This window comes from Zea mays, chromosome 4 (assembly GCF_902167145.1).
Source record: "Zea mays cultivar B73 chromosome 4, Zm-B73-REFERENCE-NAM-5.0, whole genome shotgun sequence".
Classification (NCBI taxonomy): domain Eukaryota; kingdom Viridiplantae; phylum Streptophyta; class Magnoliopsida; order Poales; family Poaceae; genus Zea; species Zea mays.
Genome location: NC_050099.1, coordinates 62645870 through 62664661, shown reverse-complemented (window position 1 = coordinate 62664661; position 18792 = coordinate 62645870). Strand labels below are relative to the sequence as shown.

Here is an 18792-nt window from a genome sequence, read left to right as displayed (position 1 = left end):
GCATGTGAACCCGCTCAGCTCATCCTTCTCGGTAAAGCACTCCTAATTCCTCACCCATTTTTTCAAGATTGCCAAGCGAGCATAGGCACTCGTATTTTCCGTTAATTTGTGCTCTGTTTTGCGGTGCGTAGGAGCCCACGGGCCGCCAGAGTGGAAGGAGGTGTTCGACGACCCCTTGCTTCCCCTCATGGTCGACATCGGCTACGGTGCGCAAGTGCTACTTTTATTTATTTTATTTTATACTGGCAATGGGTTGCTTGAAGGAGGATGTTCTTAGGGAATCTTGATGTCCAGGGAGTGGGAGGTTCTTGATTTGGCACACGAAGAATTCTGTCAAGCGTCAGAACTACCTTGGGCTAGAAATCCGCCAAAAGGTTTTATTGGTTTTAGGTTTCAGTTTGTTTGGTTTCTGGATTGGATGATTTTTTCCTTTTTTCATGTATAAATGCCCGGATCTCTGCCTTTCAGTTTAAGAGATGTCAGAATTAGAACCTCAAACAATGCGAACCTCAAGCTCAACTTTTTTTCAACCTTGATGCATTATATGTCTTTACCTTGCAAACAGGTTAAGAAAATCAGGGAACTTCCATAGAACACTGACAGTCCAGATGTATGTTCAGACCTTATGATGCTGTTTAATTCTTGTGAGCCATAATGTGTTACAGTTGGAATGATGTCAACCTTTTTCCCATTGTCATCCAGGTACTTATTTGGGATGTTGAAGCACAACCAAATAGACATGTTGTCCTAGGAGCAAGCGAGTCTCGCCCTGATCTGGTATGATTCATTGTTTTTGAAAGGGAAATAGGGTTTAACCTTTTCCTATAAATAATTTTGGTGGTTGAATGCCCAACACAAATAATTGGACTAACTAGTTTGCACTAGATTAAATATTCTACAGGTGCATAAAGGTTCAACACAAATCAATAAAAAGATCAAGTTAGGGTTCAAAAAGAAAGGAGCAAAAGAAACCAAAGGGTGCCCTAGTCTGGCGCACCGGACTGTCCGGTGTGCCACCAGACAGTGTCCGGTGCACCAGGACAGTATAGCTCCAAACTCTTCACCTTCGGGTTTCTCTGGCCGCGCTCCGCTATAATTCATCAATCTGTCCGGTGTGCCACCGGACTGTCCGGTGCACCAGCGGAGCAACGGCTACCAGCGCAACGGTCGACTGCAACATATACCTACAAATGCTACAGTGCGCGCAGAAGTCAAAGCAGCCACCAGAGGCACACCAGACATTGAACAGTACCTGTCTGGTGCGGCACCGGACTGTCCGGTGCCACTGGAAGACAAAGTTCCAACGGTCGTCTGCGCCCGAATCCTAACGGTTGGATGACATGGCTGGCGCACCGGACTATCCGGTGCGCCTATCGACAGCAGCCACCCCCAATGGTTGTTTTGGTGGTTGAGGGCTATAAATATCCCCAACCACCTCCACTCTAACCATCCAAGCTTTCATCACTCCTCATTCAATACAAGAGCAAAGTGCAACACTCCAAGACACAAATCAAAGCCACCGATCCGATCAAAGTCCCCAATTCAATTCTAGTGTTTTAGGACTTGAGAGAGGATCGTTCTTGTGTTTCTTTGTTGCTCTTATTGCTTGGTTGGCTTTCTCCTTTCTCTCATTCTTATTCTCAAAGCCTTGTAAGCGAAGCAAGAGACACCAATCGTGTGGTGGTCCTTGCGGGGTCTAAGTGACCCGAGAAATCAAGGAAGAAAGCTCACTCAGTCTAGGTGACCGTTTGAGAGAGAGGGAAAGGGTTGAAAGAGACCCGGTCTTTGTGACCACCTCAATGGGGACTAGGTTCTTTAGAATCGAACCTCGGTAAAACAAATCACCGTGTTCATTCGCTTTACTTCTTGGTTGATTTGTTTTCCCCTCTCTCCCGGACTTGACATTTGTTCTAACACTAACCCCGGCTTGTAGTGTGTTTAAAGTTGTAAATTTCACTTTCCGCTTATCCAACCCCCCTCTAGGTGACTTTCAATTGGTATTAGAGCCAGTACTTGATTTAGAGTCTAACCACTCGAATTGATGTCGGGAGGATCCGCCAAGAGGGAGATGGAAATCGACGATAAGGCCACAAGCCACGGGAAGGCCCCATCAAGAGAGTCCGGCGCCAAAGGAAGGGAGAAATCACCTCCCCACGTCAAGTCGCATCGGAGTGGCGACAAGAAGAAGATGAAAAAAGTGGTCTACTACAAGACCGATTCTTCATCGCCATCCACCTCTGGCTCTGACGCCGCGTCCGTCACTTCTAAGCGCCATGAGAGTAAGAAGTTTAGTAAGATCCCCTTACGCTATCCCTGCATTTCTAAACGCGCTCCTTTATTTTCCGTTCCATTAGGCAAACCACCATATTTTGATGGTGAAGATTATTGTTTGTGGAGTGATAAAATGAGGCATCACCTAACCTCACTCTGCGCAAGTATATGGGATATTGTTGAGTATGGAGCACAGGTACCATTCGTGGGGGACGAAGGCTACGACTCGGACGCGGTCACCCAAATCCGGCACTTCAACTCCCAAGCCACTACTATACTCCTCGCCTCTCTATGTCGAGAGGAGTATAGTAAAGTGCAAGGGTTGAAGAGCACTAAGGAGATTTGGGACGTGCTCAAGACCGCGCACGAGGGAGATGAGGTGACCAAGATCACCAAATGGGAGACGATCGAGGGGGAGCTCGGTCGTTTCATCCTCAACCAAGGAGAGGAGCCACAAGCTATATACAACCGGCTCAAGACCTTGGTGAATCAAGTGCGCAACCTCGGGAGCACCAAATGGTATGACCATGAAATGGTCAAGGTTATTCTAAGATCACTCATTTTTCACAATCCTACGCAAGTTCAATTAATACGTGGTGATCCTAGATATAATCTAATGTGTCCCGAGGAGGTTATAGGAAAGTTTGTGAGCTTTGAATTGATGATCAAAGGCTCCAAACAAATCGTCAACTTGGAGCAAGGCGGCACCTCCACACCCAAGGTGCAACCCGTCGCATTCAAAGAGACAGAGGAGAAGAAAGAAGAGTCTACATCAAGTAGGCTCCCCATCGATGCCTCCAAGCTCGACAACGAGGAGATGTCGCTCATCATCAAGAGCTTTCGCCGAATCCTTAAGCAAAGGAAGGGGAAAGACTTCAAGCCCCATTCCAAAAGGGTGTGCTACAAATGTGGTAAGCCCGGTCACTTTATAGCTAAATGTCCTATGTCAAGTGATAGTGACAGGGGTGACAACAAGAAGTGAAAGAGGAAGGAAAAGAAGAAGTACTACAAGAAGAAGGGCGGCGATGCCCACGTGTGTCGGGAATGGGACTCCGACATGAGCTCCACCGACTCCTCCTCCGACGAGGATGCCGCCAACATCGTCGTCAACAAGGGTCTTCTCTTCCCCAACGTCGGCCATAAGTGTCTCATGGCAAAGGATGACAAAAGGAAGAAGGTAAAATCTAGAGCCTCCACTAAATATACAACATCTAGTGATGAGGGTAGCTCTAGTGAAGATGAGGATAATTTGCTTACCCTTTTTGCCAACCTTAACATGCAACAGAAAGAAAAATTGAATGAATTGATAGGTGCTATTCATGAGAAGGATGAACTCTTGGATAGTCAAGAGGAATTCCTTATTAAGGAAAACAAAAAGCATGTTAAAGTTAAAAATGCTTATGCTCAGGAGATAGAAAAATGTGAAAACTTGACTAAAGAGCTTAGCATTTGCCATGACACTATTTCCAACCTTAGAGCACAAGACGCTAGTTTAATTACTAAGGTTGAAAAGTTAAGTGCTTGTGATGATTCTATTGTCAGTCTTAGAAATGAAAATGCTAGTTTATTGCTAAGATTGATAAGTTGAATGAATCAATTTCTAGCCTTAAAATTGAAGATGCTAGTTTAATTTCAAAGGCTAAAGATTTGAATGTTTGCAATGAATCTATTTCCTACCTTAGATATGAAAATGCCATGCTAAAATCTAAGATAGATGAATTAAATGTTTGCAAACCCTCTACATCTACTGTTGATCATGTTACTATTTGTACTAGATGTAGAGATATTAATGTTGATGCTATTCATGATCACCTTGCTTTAATTAAACAACAAAATGATCATATAGCTCAACTAACTGCTAAAATCAATGAGCATGAGATAGAAAATGAAAAATTTAAATTTGCTAGAAGCATGCTCTATAATGGGAGACGCCCTGGCATCAAGGATGGCATTGTTTCCAACAGGGAAGCAATGTCAAACTTAATGCCCCTAAAAGATTGTCTAATTTTGTTAAGGGCAAGGCTCCCATGGTTCAGGATAACGAGGGCTATATTTTATATCCTGCTAGTTATCCCGAACACAAAATTAGGAGAATTCATGCTAAGAAGTCTCATTCTGTTTCTCACCATGCTTTTATGTATAAGAATGAGACATCTAGCTCTAGGCATTCTACACATGTTAAAATGCCTAAAAAGAAAACTCCTACTGCATCAAATGAGCCTAACATTTCATTTAAAACTTGTGATGCATCTTATGTTTTAACTAACAAATCAGACAAAGTAGTTGCCAAATATGTTGGGGGCAAATCAGACAAAGACTTGTGTTTGGGTACCCAAGGTGCTTGTTTCTAATGTGAAAGGACCCAAGACCGTTTGGGTACCTAAGAACAAGGCCTAAATTTGTTTTGTAGGTTTATGCATCTGGGGGCTCAAGTTGGATAATTGATAGCAGGTGCACAAACCACATGATAGGGGAGAAAAGGATGTTCTCCTACGAGAAAAACGAAGATCCCCAAAGAGCTATCACATTCGGGGATGGAAATCAAGGTTTGGTCAAAGGACTTGGTTAAATTGCTATATCACCTGACCATTCCATTTCCAATGTTTTTCTTGTAGATTCTTTAGATTACAATTTGCTTTCTGTATCTCAATTATGCAAAATGGGTTACAACTGTCTTTTTACGGATATAGGTGTTACTGTCTTTAGAAGAAGTGATGATTCAGTAGCATTTAAGGGAGTATTAGAGGGTCAGCTATACTTAGTTGATTTTAACAAAGCTGAACTCGATATTTGCTTAATTGCTAAGACTAATATGGGTTGGCTCTGGCATCGTCGACTAGCCCATGTTGGGATGAAGAATCTTCACAAACTTCTAAAGGGAGAACACATTTTGGGACTAACCAATGTTCATTTTGAGAAAGACAGAGTTTGTAGCGCATGTCAAGTAGGAAAGCAAGTTGGTACCCACCATCCACACAAAAACATCATGACAACGGACAGGCCACTAGAACTACTCCACATGGATCTATTTAACCCAATTGCTTACATAAGCATCGGCGTGAGTAAGTACCGTCTAGTAATTGTGGATGATTATTCTCGCTTCACTTGGGTGTTTTTTGCAGGAAAAATCACAAACCCAAGAGACCTTAAAGGGATTCTTGAGACGGGCTCAAAACGAGTTCGGATTAAGGATCAAGAAAATAAGAAGCGATAGTGGGACGGAGTTTAAAAACTCTCAAATTGAAGGATTTCTTGAGGAGGAGGGCATCAAGCATGAGTTCTCTTCTCCCTACACAACTCAACAAAATTGTGTAGTGGAGAGGAAGAATTCAACTCTACTAGACATGGCGAGGACCATGCTTGATGAGTACAAGACTCCGGACCGATTTTGGGCTGAGGCGATTAACACTGCCTGCTACTCCATCAACCAGCTCTACCTTCACCGAATCCTCAAGAAGACATCTTATGAACTCCTTACGGTAAAAAGCCCAATGTTTCATATTTTAGAGTCTTTGGTAGCAAATGTTTTATTCTTGTTAAAAGAGGTAGAAAATCTAAATTTGCTCCTAAGGCTGTAGAAGGGTTTTTACTTGGTTATGACTCAAACACAAGAGCATATAGAGTCTTCAATAAATTCACTGGGTTAGTTGAAGTTTCTTGTGACATTGTATTTGATGAGACTAATGGCTCTCAAGTGGAGCAAGTTGATCTTGATGAATTAGATGATGAAGAGGCTCCATGCGTGGCGCTAAGGAACATGTCCATTGGGGATGTGTGCCCTAAGGAATCCGAAGAGCCCACTCATGAACAAGAGCAACCGTCATCTTCCAATCAAGCATCTCCACCAACTCAAGATGAGGACCAAGCTCAAGACAATGATGATGAAGATCAAGAGGACGAGCCACCTCAAGAGGAGGACAATGATCAAGGGGGAGATGAAATTGATCAAGACAAGGAAGATGATCAAGAGATACAGGGTCAAGAACCGCCACACCCAAGAGTCCACCAAGCAATTCAAAGAGATCACCCTGTCAACTCCATTTTTGGTGGTATCCATAAGGGGGTAACTACTAGATCTCGAGTTGCTCATTTTTGTGAACATTACTCTTTTGTCTCCTATATTGAGCCATACAGGGTAGAGGATGCACTAAGAGATTCGGATTGGGTGCTGGCAATGCAAGAGGAGCTCAACAACTTCACGAGGAATAAAGTATGGCATTTAGTTCCACGTCCTAACCAAAAATGTTGTAGGAACCAAGTGGGTATTCCGCAACAAGCAAGATGAGCATGGTGTGGTGACAAGGAACAAAGCCCGACTTGTGGCCAAAGGTTATTCACAAGTCAAAGGTTTGAATTTCGGTGAATCTTATGCACTAATAGCTAGGCTTGAGTCAATTCGTATATTACTTGCCTATGCTACTCACCATGGCTTTAAGCTTTACCAAATGGACGCGAAGAGTGCCTTCCTCAATGGACCAATCAAGGAAGAGGTCCATGTTGAGCAACCTCCAGGCTTTGAAGATAGTGAGTACCCTAACCATGTCTATAAACTCTCAAAGACGCTCTATGGGCTTAAGCAAGCACCAAGAGCATGGTATGAATGCCTGTGAGATTTCCTTATCACTAATGGCTTCAAAGTCGGAAAAGCCGATCCTACTCTCTTTACTAAAACTATTGCAAAATATTTGTTTGTATGCCAAATTTATGTTGATGATATCATATTTGGGTCTACTAACAAATCTACTTGTGAAGAGTTTAGTGGGATCATGATACAGAAATTCGAGATGTCTATGATGGGGGAGTTGAAGTATTTCCTAGGATTTCAAGTCAAGCAACACCAAGAGGGCACCTTCATCAGCCAAACAAAGTACATTCAAGACATACTTAACAAGTTTGGAATGAAGGATGCCAAGCCCATCAAGACACCCATGGGAACAAATGGGCATCTCGACTTCGACACAGGAGGTAAGTCTGTAGATCAAAAGGTATACCGGTCGATGATAGGATATTTACTCTATTTATGTGCATCTCGACCAGATATTATGCTTTTCGTATGCATGTGTGCAAGGTTCAGGAAGTTCACCTTAGGGCCGTGAAAAGAATCATGATATATTTAGTTTATACTCCTAAGTTTGGACTTTGGTACCCCAAGGGATCCACTTTTGATTTAATAAGATATTCAGATGCTGATTGGGCAGGGTGTAAAATTGATAGGAAGAGCACATCAGGGACTTGTCAGTTTCTGGGAAGATCCCTGGTGTCTTGGGCTTCAAAGAAACAAAACTCAGTAGCTCTTTCTACCGCCGAAGCCGAGTACATTGCCGTAGGCCATTGTTGCGCGCAATTACTTTGGATGAGGCAAACCCTCAGGGACTATGGCTATAAATTGAGCAAAGTCCCTCTCCTATGTGACAATGAGAGTGCAATCCGTATGGCGGATAATCCCGTTGAACACAGCCGCACTAAGCACATAGACATTCGATATCACTTTTTGAGGGATCACCAACAAAGGGGGGATATCAAGATTGCTTATGTTAGCACCAAAGAACAATTAGCCGATATCTTTACCAAGCCATTAGATGAGAAACCTTTACCAAACTTAGGAATGAGCTAAACATTCTTGATTCTCGGAATTTTGATTAAAACATTGCACACATAGCTCATTTATATACCTTTGATCATATCTCTTTTATGTCTACGACTAATGTGTTTTCAAGTGTATTTCTATGCTAAGTCGTAGATTGAAAGGGAAATGGAGTGTTCGGTGAAGACAAGGCTTCCACTCCACTCTATCGGTATCATTTACCCTTTGCCATCACTCCACATCACTCTCAAATTGGTATAATCTTTCACTTATATTACTTGTACCAATGGGAGAGAAAGTAACGAGGGCTCACAAAGTCTCCGTTTTTGGCGATTAATGCCAAAGGGGGAGAAAGTATTAGCCCAAAGCAAAAGGACCGCACCACCACCCGCACCACCACCTTTCGAAAATTTTAAAATTAATATATTTCAAATTGGTATGTTGATTTTCAATTAGTATATTTTCAAAACTAGCATCTAAATACATTTCCAATTTATATCTATTAAAACCCTCTTGAAAGCTAAGAGGAGAATTTCATTCAGGGGGAGTTTTGTTTGGTCAAAGGAAAACATTTAAAACAGGAGAGAAATTTCAAATCCTGAAAATGCTTCTTGAAATCTTATTCATATACCTTTGACTATTTGCAAAAGACTTTGAAAAGATTTTCCAAAAGAATTTGCAAAAACAAAACAAGTGGTGCAAGCGTGGTCCAAAATGTTAAAAGAAAGAAAGCAAACCATGCATATCTAGTGAAAACATAAATTGGTTTAATTCTAAGAAACCTATGCACTTACCTTATGCAAACTAGTTCAATTCTGCACTTATATATTTGCTTTGGTTTGTGTTGGCATCAATCACCAAAAAGGGGGAGATTGAAAGGGAAATAGGGTTTAACCTTTTCCTATAAATAATTTTGGTGGTTGAATGCCCAACACAAATAATTGGACTAACTAGTTTGTTCTAGTTTAAATATTCTACAGGTGTATAAAGGTTCAACACAAACCAATAAAAAGATCAAGTTAGGGTTCAAAAAGAAAGGAACAAAAGAAACCGAAGGGTGCCCTGGTCTGGCGCACCGGACTGTCCGGTGTGCCACCGGACAGTGTCCTGTGCACCAGGACCGTACAGCTCCAAACTCTTCACCTTTGGGTTTGTCTGGCCGCGCTCCGCTATAATTCACTGGACTGTCCGGTGTGCCACCGGACAGTCCGGTGCACCAGCGGAGCAATGGCTACCAGCGTAACGGTTGACTGCAACAGACACCTGCAAACGCTACAGTGCGCGGACAGTGCGCGCAGAAGTCAGAGCAGCCGCCAGAGGCGCACCGGACAGTGAACAATACATGTCTGGTGCGACACCGGATAGGCTCCAACGATCGTCTGCGCCCGAACCCTAACAGTTGGGTGACGTGGCTGGCGCACCGGACTGTCCGGTGCGCCCATCGACAGCAGCCACCCCCAACGGTTGTTTTGGTGGTTGAGGGCTATAAATACCCCCAACCACCTCCACTCCAACCATCCAAGGATTCATCACTCCTCATTCAATACAAGAGCAAAGTGCAACACTCCAAGACACAAATCAAAGCCACTGATCCGATCAAAGTCCCCTATTCAATTCTAGTGTTTTAGGACTTGAGAGAGGATCGTTCTTGTGTTTCTTTGTTGCTCTTGTTGCTTGGTTGGCTTTCTTCTTTCTCTCATTCTTATTCTCAAAACCTTGTAAGCGAAGCAAGAGACACTAATCGTGTGGTGGTCCTTGCGGGGTCTAAGTGACCCGAGAAATCAAGGAAGAAAGCTCACTCGGTCTAGGTGACCGTTTGAGAGAGGGAAAGGGTTGAAAGAGACCCGGTCTTTGTGACCACCTCAACGGGGACTAGGTTCTTTAGAACCGAACCTCGGTAAAACAAATCACCGTGTTCATCTGCTTTACTTCTTGGTTGATTTGTTTTCCCCTCTCTCCCGGACTTGACATTTGTTCTAACGCTAACCCCGACTTGTAGTGTGTTTAAAGTTGTAAATTTCAGTTTTCGCCTATCCACCCCCTCTAGGCGACTTTCAGTTTTGTTCAGTGTGCCAGATATACTCTTCTTTGGCACAGGGCTTACTAGCATATACTGTTTGTTCAGATATTAACAGGACATAAGGAAAATGCGGAATTTGTGCTTGCCATGTGTCCAGCAGAACCATATGTCCTATCAGGAGGTTAGCCTATTTTTCATCTTGTATGTTTGTGTTTTCCTACTATTTTGGAAGTCAACTATTTATCCAGTTTGTTTGAACATCTCGAGCACAAGACTTGGGTCCACCTAACTTCCATTCAATGGCAATATGTTTCTTTATTGCATTGGCAAGTGTCCTTTCCCTTAGGATGCCATGGCAACTTTAAGGCACATGAAGAATATTTGGAGTGGAACCTTAGTCACCGCTACACCATCTCAGCCTATGTAATAACCATGTGTAAAGTTCAGTTTGGACATAAGATGATTTGTTTGAACTTTTGGGGCTATAAAATTATGTTTTTTAGCTCAACTAGAAGAATTGTTCATTTTCAGAAGTTATTGATTACTGTGCTTTTGATAAATAATAACATGTGTTTTGTTCAAATACAAAACTTAAATAGGAAAGGACAAATCTGTTGTCTTGTGGAGCATCCAAGACCATATATCTGCCCTTGGGGATTCCTTGTCTTCTCCTAGAGCATCTGGCAGCAAACAGTCTGTTAAAACTACAAATGAAAAGGAGAACCCTAAAGTTGATCCTAGAGGTATATTTCATGGACATGACAACACAGTTGAAGATGTTGAGTTCTGTCCTTCCAGGTAAACAATGTTCTCTGTTTTTCGGGTTGCCTTCAAAACAACTATTGGACATACATAAGCAGACATGTACTCCAATTTTTTAGATGTTCATTGTTAAAACACGTCTATTTGTTTAATGATGTTATTGTTAATTAAACTAGGATCATCTGCCTTCTCTGTGAATGTCTATGTTGACACATGCCTTATTTTTATTTATATTAATACCCTATATTGTTTTTTTATTTGGGGATGAAGTGCGCAGGAGTTTTGTAGTGTGGGTAATGATGCTTGTCTTATTCTATGGGATGCTCGAACTGGCACTGCCCCAGCTGTTAAGGTGACAATTTTCTTGTTCTATATCTAATTGGATAAACTATGTTTTTGGCCAAAATCGAGTCCATGAATGCAATGTGGCTTCTTTTGTAATAATATAACTTCACTCAAAGAGTTGATGGGCTGTTGGTTTTAATGAGACCATTGCAATCACATAGAGCTATGTATTTTGTCAAAGTGGCCTGAGATACTTGTTGCATGATAATTGTGTTTCTAATTTTTTTTGTTGAATGACAGTTCATTTTCATTAACTTAACTGATATAATGTGTTGGGAAATTGATCCTGACTGATTTATTGGTCGAAAGTATTTTGTTCAGTTTTTTTACTTGTTCCAAACAGGGTGACATTATATTTCTTTCCTAATGTGGTGTACCTTTAGAATTTTTTTCAGGATATGGAGTTTGTAAATGCAGTATGGACTATAATGTTAAAAGTTATTTATTATTTATTTCTAGGTTGAGAAAGCTTATAGTGGACATGTTCATTGTGTTGATTGGAATCCCCTTGATGTTAACTATATCTTAACTGGGTATGATGGCATTAAGGTTCAATTCAGCATAATCGTTGAAACAAATTCGATCTCTATCAGTTCCTTATACGTTCCAGTAATGAATCTTTCAATTGATTAAAATAATAAAATTTATGTATGGCTAAGATCACAAATAGATTACAAAACATTTTCTCATAACGCTATAACACACATTTATACATAAGTTATCGTGTTATTACATGTTTCTGTTGCAACGCACGGGTATATATATATAGTTTATATATTAGAAGCCCTGGGCTTCCAATAACTAGAGGAAGCCCAGGTCGGACGGTGCAATCCGGTCGAGCCGGACCACATCCGGACGTCTATAAAACAGGACCCTGAGTGCTAGGGTTCAGTTTTTTACGCTCCACCCCGATTCATTAGCGACGCCACGTGCGACGACGGCGGTTGCCCTAGAGCGTGCGCGACGGTGGACCCCCAGCCGGTGGCCGCAACTCCATGACCTCGACGCACGGTGGCAGAGGTTCCTCGATCCGGAGTAGTGGGGGCGGTTCCCAGGTCGGTGGCGGCGGCTCCCCGATCCAGAGGGCGAGCGATAGCGGGGCCCTTGTGCGGGCAAGCGGCGGCGTCCTCAAGGTCCCGAGGAGGCGGCACTTCCAACGCCGGCGAGCAAGCGACACCCGTCGATGTGCGAGTAGCGACGGCGATGCATGAGGCGCGATCTTCGAGCGAGCGGTGTCACGGAAGGCCCGAGATGCGCGCAGCGATGATCGCGCGTGACATCTTCCGATCCGGCGTAGTTTTGTTTTCGATTATTGTGTTTTATGCCTACCACATGTATTATTTACGCCAAAAATTGTACGATTTTATGCTTAAACACGGAGTTCGTATATCAGTTTACTGCATGCACATTGGAAAGACAATTTCTTGATTTATGCTGTTCGTAATTTGCGCGCATGCAATGGAAACTCCCACGATTTTTGCCATAATTTTTGGATCTGTATAAAAATAGAAACCACATGCATGCGGCTGCCATATTTTCGGATCTGTCATAAATAGGATAGTAATAACAACCTACTAGAGCTATCAACCTCTCACATTGACTCAGTATTTACGCTTATAATTGAGGGATTTTATGCTCAAAACTTAAGGATTTTACGCTCCACCCGGAGATGCGTCCACCAGTGAACAACATGACAGATTTTTACGCAGTGTAACGAATTGCATAAATACCTACACCGTGTAGTATAATTTGTATCAGTATATATCATAAACTAGTTCTAATGCGTTTAGCTGCATGGCTGTTGGAGGGATCCTATATTTACAAAGAAAATAAAACATTAAATGCGATTTTTTGTTTCTATACATGCAATTCATTTCCTTTTATTGCATATTCTTTCCAACATAAATTCGTGTGCATGCAGTTGGTAACAGATTTTTACGCAGTATATCGAATTGCATAATTATCTACACAGTGTGGCATATTTAGTATCAGTATATATCATAAAATGGTCATTACGAGTTTAGCAGCATGACTGTTGCAGCGATCCTAAATTTATAGAGAAATAAAGCATTTAAAATAGAAACCGCCACATATATCTTTTCTAAATTTACGCGCATGCAAGGGAACGTGTTTGACTCATGCATGCATTTTGCCATAATTTTTGGATCTGTATAACCGTATGCACGCGGCTGCCATGTTTTTCGGATCTGCCATAAAAATAGGACCGTAATAACAACCTACTAGAGCTATCAACCTCTCACATTGGCTCGGTATTTACGCTTATAATTGAAGGATTTTATGCTCAAAACTTAAGGTTATTACGCTCCAACCCGGAGATGCGTCCACCAGTGAACAACATGCCAGATTTTTTATGCAGTGTAACGAATTGCATAAATAACTACACCATGTAGTATAATTTGTATCAATATATATCATAAACTAGATATAATATGTTTAGCTGCATGGCTGTTGGAGGGATCCTATATTTATGAAGGAAATAAAACATTAAATACGATTTTTTGTTTTTATGCGTGCAATTCATTTCCTTTCATTGCACGTTATTTTCATCATAAATTCGTGTGCATGCAGCTGGTAACAGATTTTTATGCAGTATACCGAATTGTATAATTATCTACACAGGGTAGCATATTTAGTAGCAGTATATATCATAAAATGGTCCTTACGAGTCTAGTTGCATGACTGTTGCAGCGATCCTAAATTTATGGAGGAAATAAAGCATTTAAAAATAGAAACAACCACACATATCTTTCCTAAATTTATGCGCATGCAAGGGGACGTGTTTGACTCATGTATGCATTCTTTTTTGCGCGGACATCGTGGGCGCGGGTGGTGCAACCGACAGCCTGGTCCAGTCGGTGCGCTGGGTTAAACCAGGTTGCAAGGATGATCGACCTTGACTTCTTTTAACTATTGGAAGCCCAGGGCTCCCATTATACCTGTCATATATATATATATATATATATATATATATATATATATATATATATATATATATATATATATATATATATATATATATATATATATATATATATATATATATATATATATATATATATATATATATATATATATATATATATATATGGAGCCCTAGGCTTCCAATAACTAAAGGAAGCCTGGGCCAGACAGTGCAATCCGGTCGAGCCGGACCATATCCGGACGTCTATAAAACAAGACCCGGAGTGCTAGGGTTCAGTTTTTCACGCCCCATCTCGATTCATTAGCGACGGTGGTTGCCCGATAGCGCGCGCGGCGGTGGACTCCGGCCAGTGGCTGCGGTGGACGTGGCTCCCCGACCTCGACATGCGGTGGCGGCGGTTACCAGGCCGGCGGTGGCGGCCCCCGATCCAGAGGGCGAGCGGCGGCAGCGCCCTTGTGCGGCAGCGGCGGCGGATCCCAGGCCGGTGGCCGCAACTCCATTACCTCGACGCGCGGTGGCGGAGGTTCCTCGATCCGCAGCGAGGCCCTTGTGCGGGCAAGCGGCGACGTCCCCAAAGCCCAGAGGAGGCGGCACTTCTAAGGCCGGCGAGCAAGCGACGCCCGTCGACGTGCAAGTAGCGACGGCGACACATGAGGCGCGATGTTCGAGCGAGCGACGTCACGGAAGGGGCGAGATGCGCGCAGCGATGATCGCGCGTGACATCCTCCGATCCGGCGCATTTTTCTTTTCGTTTATTGTGTTTTATGCCTACCACATGTATTATTTACGCTAAAAACTGTACGATTTTATGCTTTAATACAGAGTTCGTATATCAGTTTACTGCATGCACATTGGAAAGACAATTCCTTAATTTATGCTGTTCGTAATTTGCACGCATGCAATGGAAACTCCCACGATTTTGCCATATTTTTTGGATCTGTATAAAAATAGAAACCGCATGCATGCGGCTGCCATGTTTTTCGGATCTGTCATGAAAATATGATCGTAATAACAACCTACTAAAGCTATCAACTTCTAATTGACTCGGTATTTACGCTTATAATTGATGGATTTTATGCTCAAAACTTAAGGTTTTTACGCTCCACCCGGAGATGCGTCCACCAGTGAACAACATGCCAGATTTTTTACGCAGTGTAAGAAATTGCATAAATACCTACATCGTGTAGTATAATTTGTTTCATTATACATCATAAACTAGTTCTAATGCGTTTAGCTGCATGGTTGTTGGAGGGATCCTATATTTATGAAGGAAATAAAACATTAAATGCGATTTTTTGTTTCTATGCATGCAATTCATTTTCTTTCATTGCATATTCTTTCCATCATAAATTCGTGTGCATGCAGCTGGTAGCAGATTTTTACGCAGTATACCGAATTGCATAATTATCTACACAGTGTAGCATATTTAGTATTATTATATATCATAAAATGGTCATTACGAGTTTTAGTTGCATGTCTGTTGCAGTGATCCTAAATTTATGGAGGAAATAAAGCATTTAAAATAGAAACCGCCACACATATCTTTCCTAAATTTACGCGCATGCAAGGGAACATGTTTGACTCATGCATGCATTTTGCCATAATTTTTGGATCTGTATAAAAATATAAACTGCATTCATGCGGCTGCCATATTTTTCGAATCTGTCATAAAAATAGGATCGTAATAACAACCTACCAGAGCTATCAACCTCTCACATTGGCCAGGTATTTACTCTTATAATTGAGAGATTTTATGCTTAAAACTTAAGGTTTTTACTCTCCAACCTGGAGATACGTCCACCAGTGAACAACATGCTAGATTTTTTACGCAGTGTACCGAATTGCATAAATACCTACACCGCGTAGTATAATTAGTATAAGTATAAATCATAAACTAGTTCTAATGTGTTTAGCTACATGGTTGTTGGAGGGATAGTATATTTATGAAGCAAATTAACCATTAAATACGATTTTTTTTCTATGCATGCAATTCATTTCCTTTCATTGCACATTATTTTCATCATAAATTCGTGCGCATGCAGCTGGTAACAGATTTTTACGCAGTATACCGAATTGCATAATTATCTACACAGTGTAGCATATTTAGTCTCAGTATATATCATAAAATGGTCCTTACGTGTCTAGCTGCATGGCTGTTGCAGCGATCCTAAATTTATGGAGGAAATAAAGCATTTAAAAATAGAAACCGCCACACATTTTTTTCCTAAATTTACGCACATGCATTGGATCGTGTTTGACTCGTGCATATATTCCTTTTTTGCGCTAACAGACGTGGGGCAGGTGGCGCACCCGACAGGCTGGTTGGCCGCTTTGGTTGAACCAGTTTGTAGGGGTGGTCGGCCTGGGCTTCCTTTAACTATTGGAAGCCCAGGGCTCCGTTATACCTACCATATATATATATAGTTTATCTATTAAGAGTCCTGGGCTCTATATAACTGTAGAGGGCCCCAGCCCACGTCCAATCACTTTTTACGCAAGCGAACAAATTTAGCGTAAACGGAAACCCATTTTAGCGTAAACAGAGTAACAACCGCGAGCCCTACATGTTTACGCTACTCCATTCTTCCGTTTATACATAATAGTGATTTAGCATAACTACTTCAGCCGACCCACGTTCCAGAAATAAAGGAATGGACCCACTACCCCACTTCCCACGCGGTCAAACACTTCTATACCCTAACCCCCGCGCGGTCAACCATCCTGGCCGACTCGCCGCGTTTCTTCAGCGGTCGCCTGGGCGATTCTTGTTCATCCGCCGCCGCCAGCCCGTTTCACCGTCCTCCACCGCCGCACGCCCTCAACATTAATCGCCGCCGCCGTTCACAGCATCGTCGAGCCGCTGCCGTTGTCAATCTTGCGCGCCCCGCGTCACATTGGCTCACGTCCGCGGTCGCTATGTCGTCCGGATTCCAAGGTGCTCGAGTTGATTTTTTTAATTTTATGCTTTACAATGCAACTTCCTAATCTCCTTCCCCACTCCGGCAGTGTGAATCGCCTTCATTTGTCTCCGCGCGAACTCAACCCTAATCGGCGCCGCCGTTGACAGTGTCGTCGAGCCGGCCGCTGCTGTCAATCCTCTGCCACCGCGTCCTATAGGTATTTTACATGCCCACCAACGGTCTTCATTGATCTTACTGTTCTTGTGCGATTATGGTTCAGTTATTTATCATAGAGCCTTTAGCTTTGATAAAGGTTCACGGACCTGTTCTTTTAGACTCATTGTATGCTCAAATTGTGTGGGTGAAGATATATGCAATGATGTGAATTATACATACCTTTATGAAGTAGGGGTTGATATTTTGATGTGGAAACAAGTGTGCTGCTCATGACTTCGTGCTACTATATATTATTCAAATAAACTGTAATGCATTTCACTTTTTATATACTTACTGGATCATATTTTTCACATAAATATGGTCATCAATCATGTCCAAATTAATCACTCAACAATCATAAACCACTACTTCATAACATTAGTAAACTAATAGGCACTGCCTACATTTATCTTTTGTGCTGCAGCTATATGAACATATATGTTCAACTTCCAAAATGGAACTAAATCAACCATAAACCACAGAGAAAGAGAGAAACCTGCCATCTATCCACAGAGAAAGAAAAGGCAGGGATGAGAATGGCGTGTTTGCCCTCTTTAGTGGCTCTGAACAACAAGATACAATTCCTTTTTTATCCTCTGTTCTGCATTTTTTTCAACATAGAGGCGGTTCTAGCAAACCAAACTAATCACTCAACAATCATAAACCGATCTTAGCACATAGGTAACAGCCTCAAATCAAACCAATCCAAACTAGCTGAAAGCAAATGATTAGCTCGGGGTGACTTGGCCATATGTGCTTACGGCGCTGCGAATTTTTGCGAACACCTGTTTTTTGCTCACATAGGTCTTGCTGACAGAATCATTTACAAAAAATACCGAGTTTTTTTCTATTATAACACTTGTTTTAACAGGTTCCTCCCTTATAGTATTTTTAATGTGACCTTCTCTATAGTAGTATTTACAAGTGCTATTACTCTTTAAAATAGTATTCTCACCTCTTTTTATTATTTCATTTTCCTTTATTTTTCCCTTCTCCTAAACTTACTGTATTGCCCCCAATCCCCATCACATCTGTTCGTTCGTTTCTTGATAGCATTCGGCGCTGCCAAATTTTCTAATGTCTCTACCGTAATAGTGTGTAGCTTAATTGTCAATTCCCATCTGTACGTTCGTTTCTTCACTTCACCGTGTGGATAGTATATGCCAGCATCAAGAGCAGATCCCTCCAATACATTGAATTCACAATAGTTAGTCACGTTTTAATTTCAATATTTCACCTCCATAAACTGATATATTTTCAGTATTGAGAATTAGAAACAAATATACTACTTGATGGATCAATCCAACATCTGCAACATTCTTTTATGCACAAATGTACTACATGGTTTAAAAACTATCACAGATTTACACTTTTGAGGAATGCAAAAACTATTTTATTTCCTGTCAAGAAACGAACGAACAGATGTGATGGGGACCAAGGGCAATACACTCAGTTTAGAAGAAGGGGAAAAATAAAGGAAAAAAGAAATAATATTTGAACATCTGTTTGCATGTTTATTCAGTCATATATACATATTTATGTTGATGCTTATTAACTACTAATATTGCATAAATATACATTTTCTTGAGTAAATATTGTTTCTATTATCAGTCTGTTGGTTTGCATATATGTATATGGCAATTTTTATAAGGAAATGATATAATTTTTTTGATGTTTGACTGTGTTGACATTTATTTCGTTAGGGTCATAAAACACAATTAATGACATTTTTTCAATTAGTTCGTATAAT

The 18792-nt window shown here is 41.5% G+C and overlaps 1 long non-coding RNA gene across 1 annotated transcript; it reads left to right on the top strand.

Moving 5' to 3' along the window:
* The first annotated feature begins 591 nt into the window (after window positions 1–591).
* Window positions 592–10567, top strand: LOC103626035 (uncharacterized). The gene is made up of 4 exons (XR_002268723.2): window positions 592–610; window positions 703–777; window positions 9981–10056; window positions 10475–10567. It is a non-coding gene; the product is annotated as an uncharacterized lncRNA (long non-coding RNA).
* The last annotated feature ends 8225 nt before the right edge of the window (window positions 10568–18792 follow it).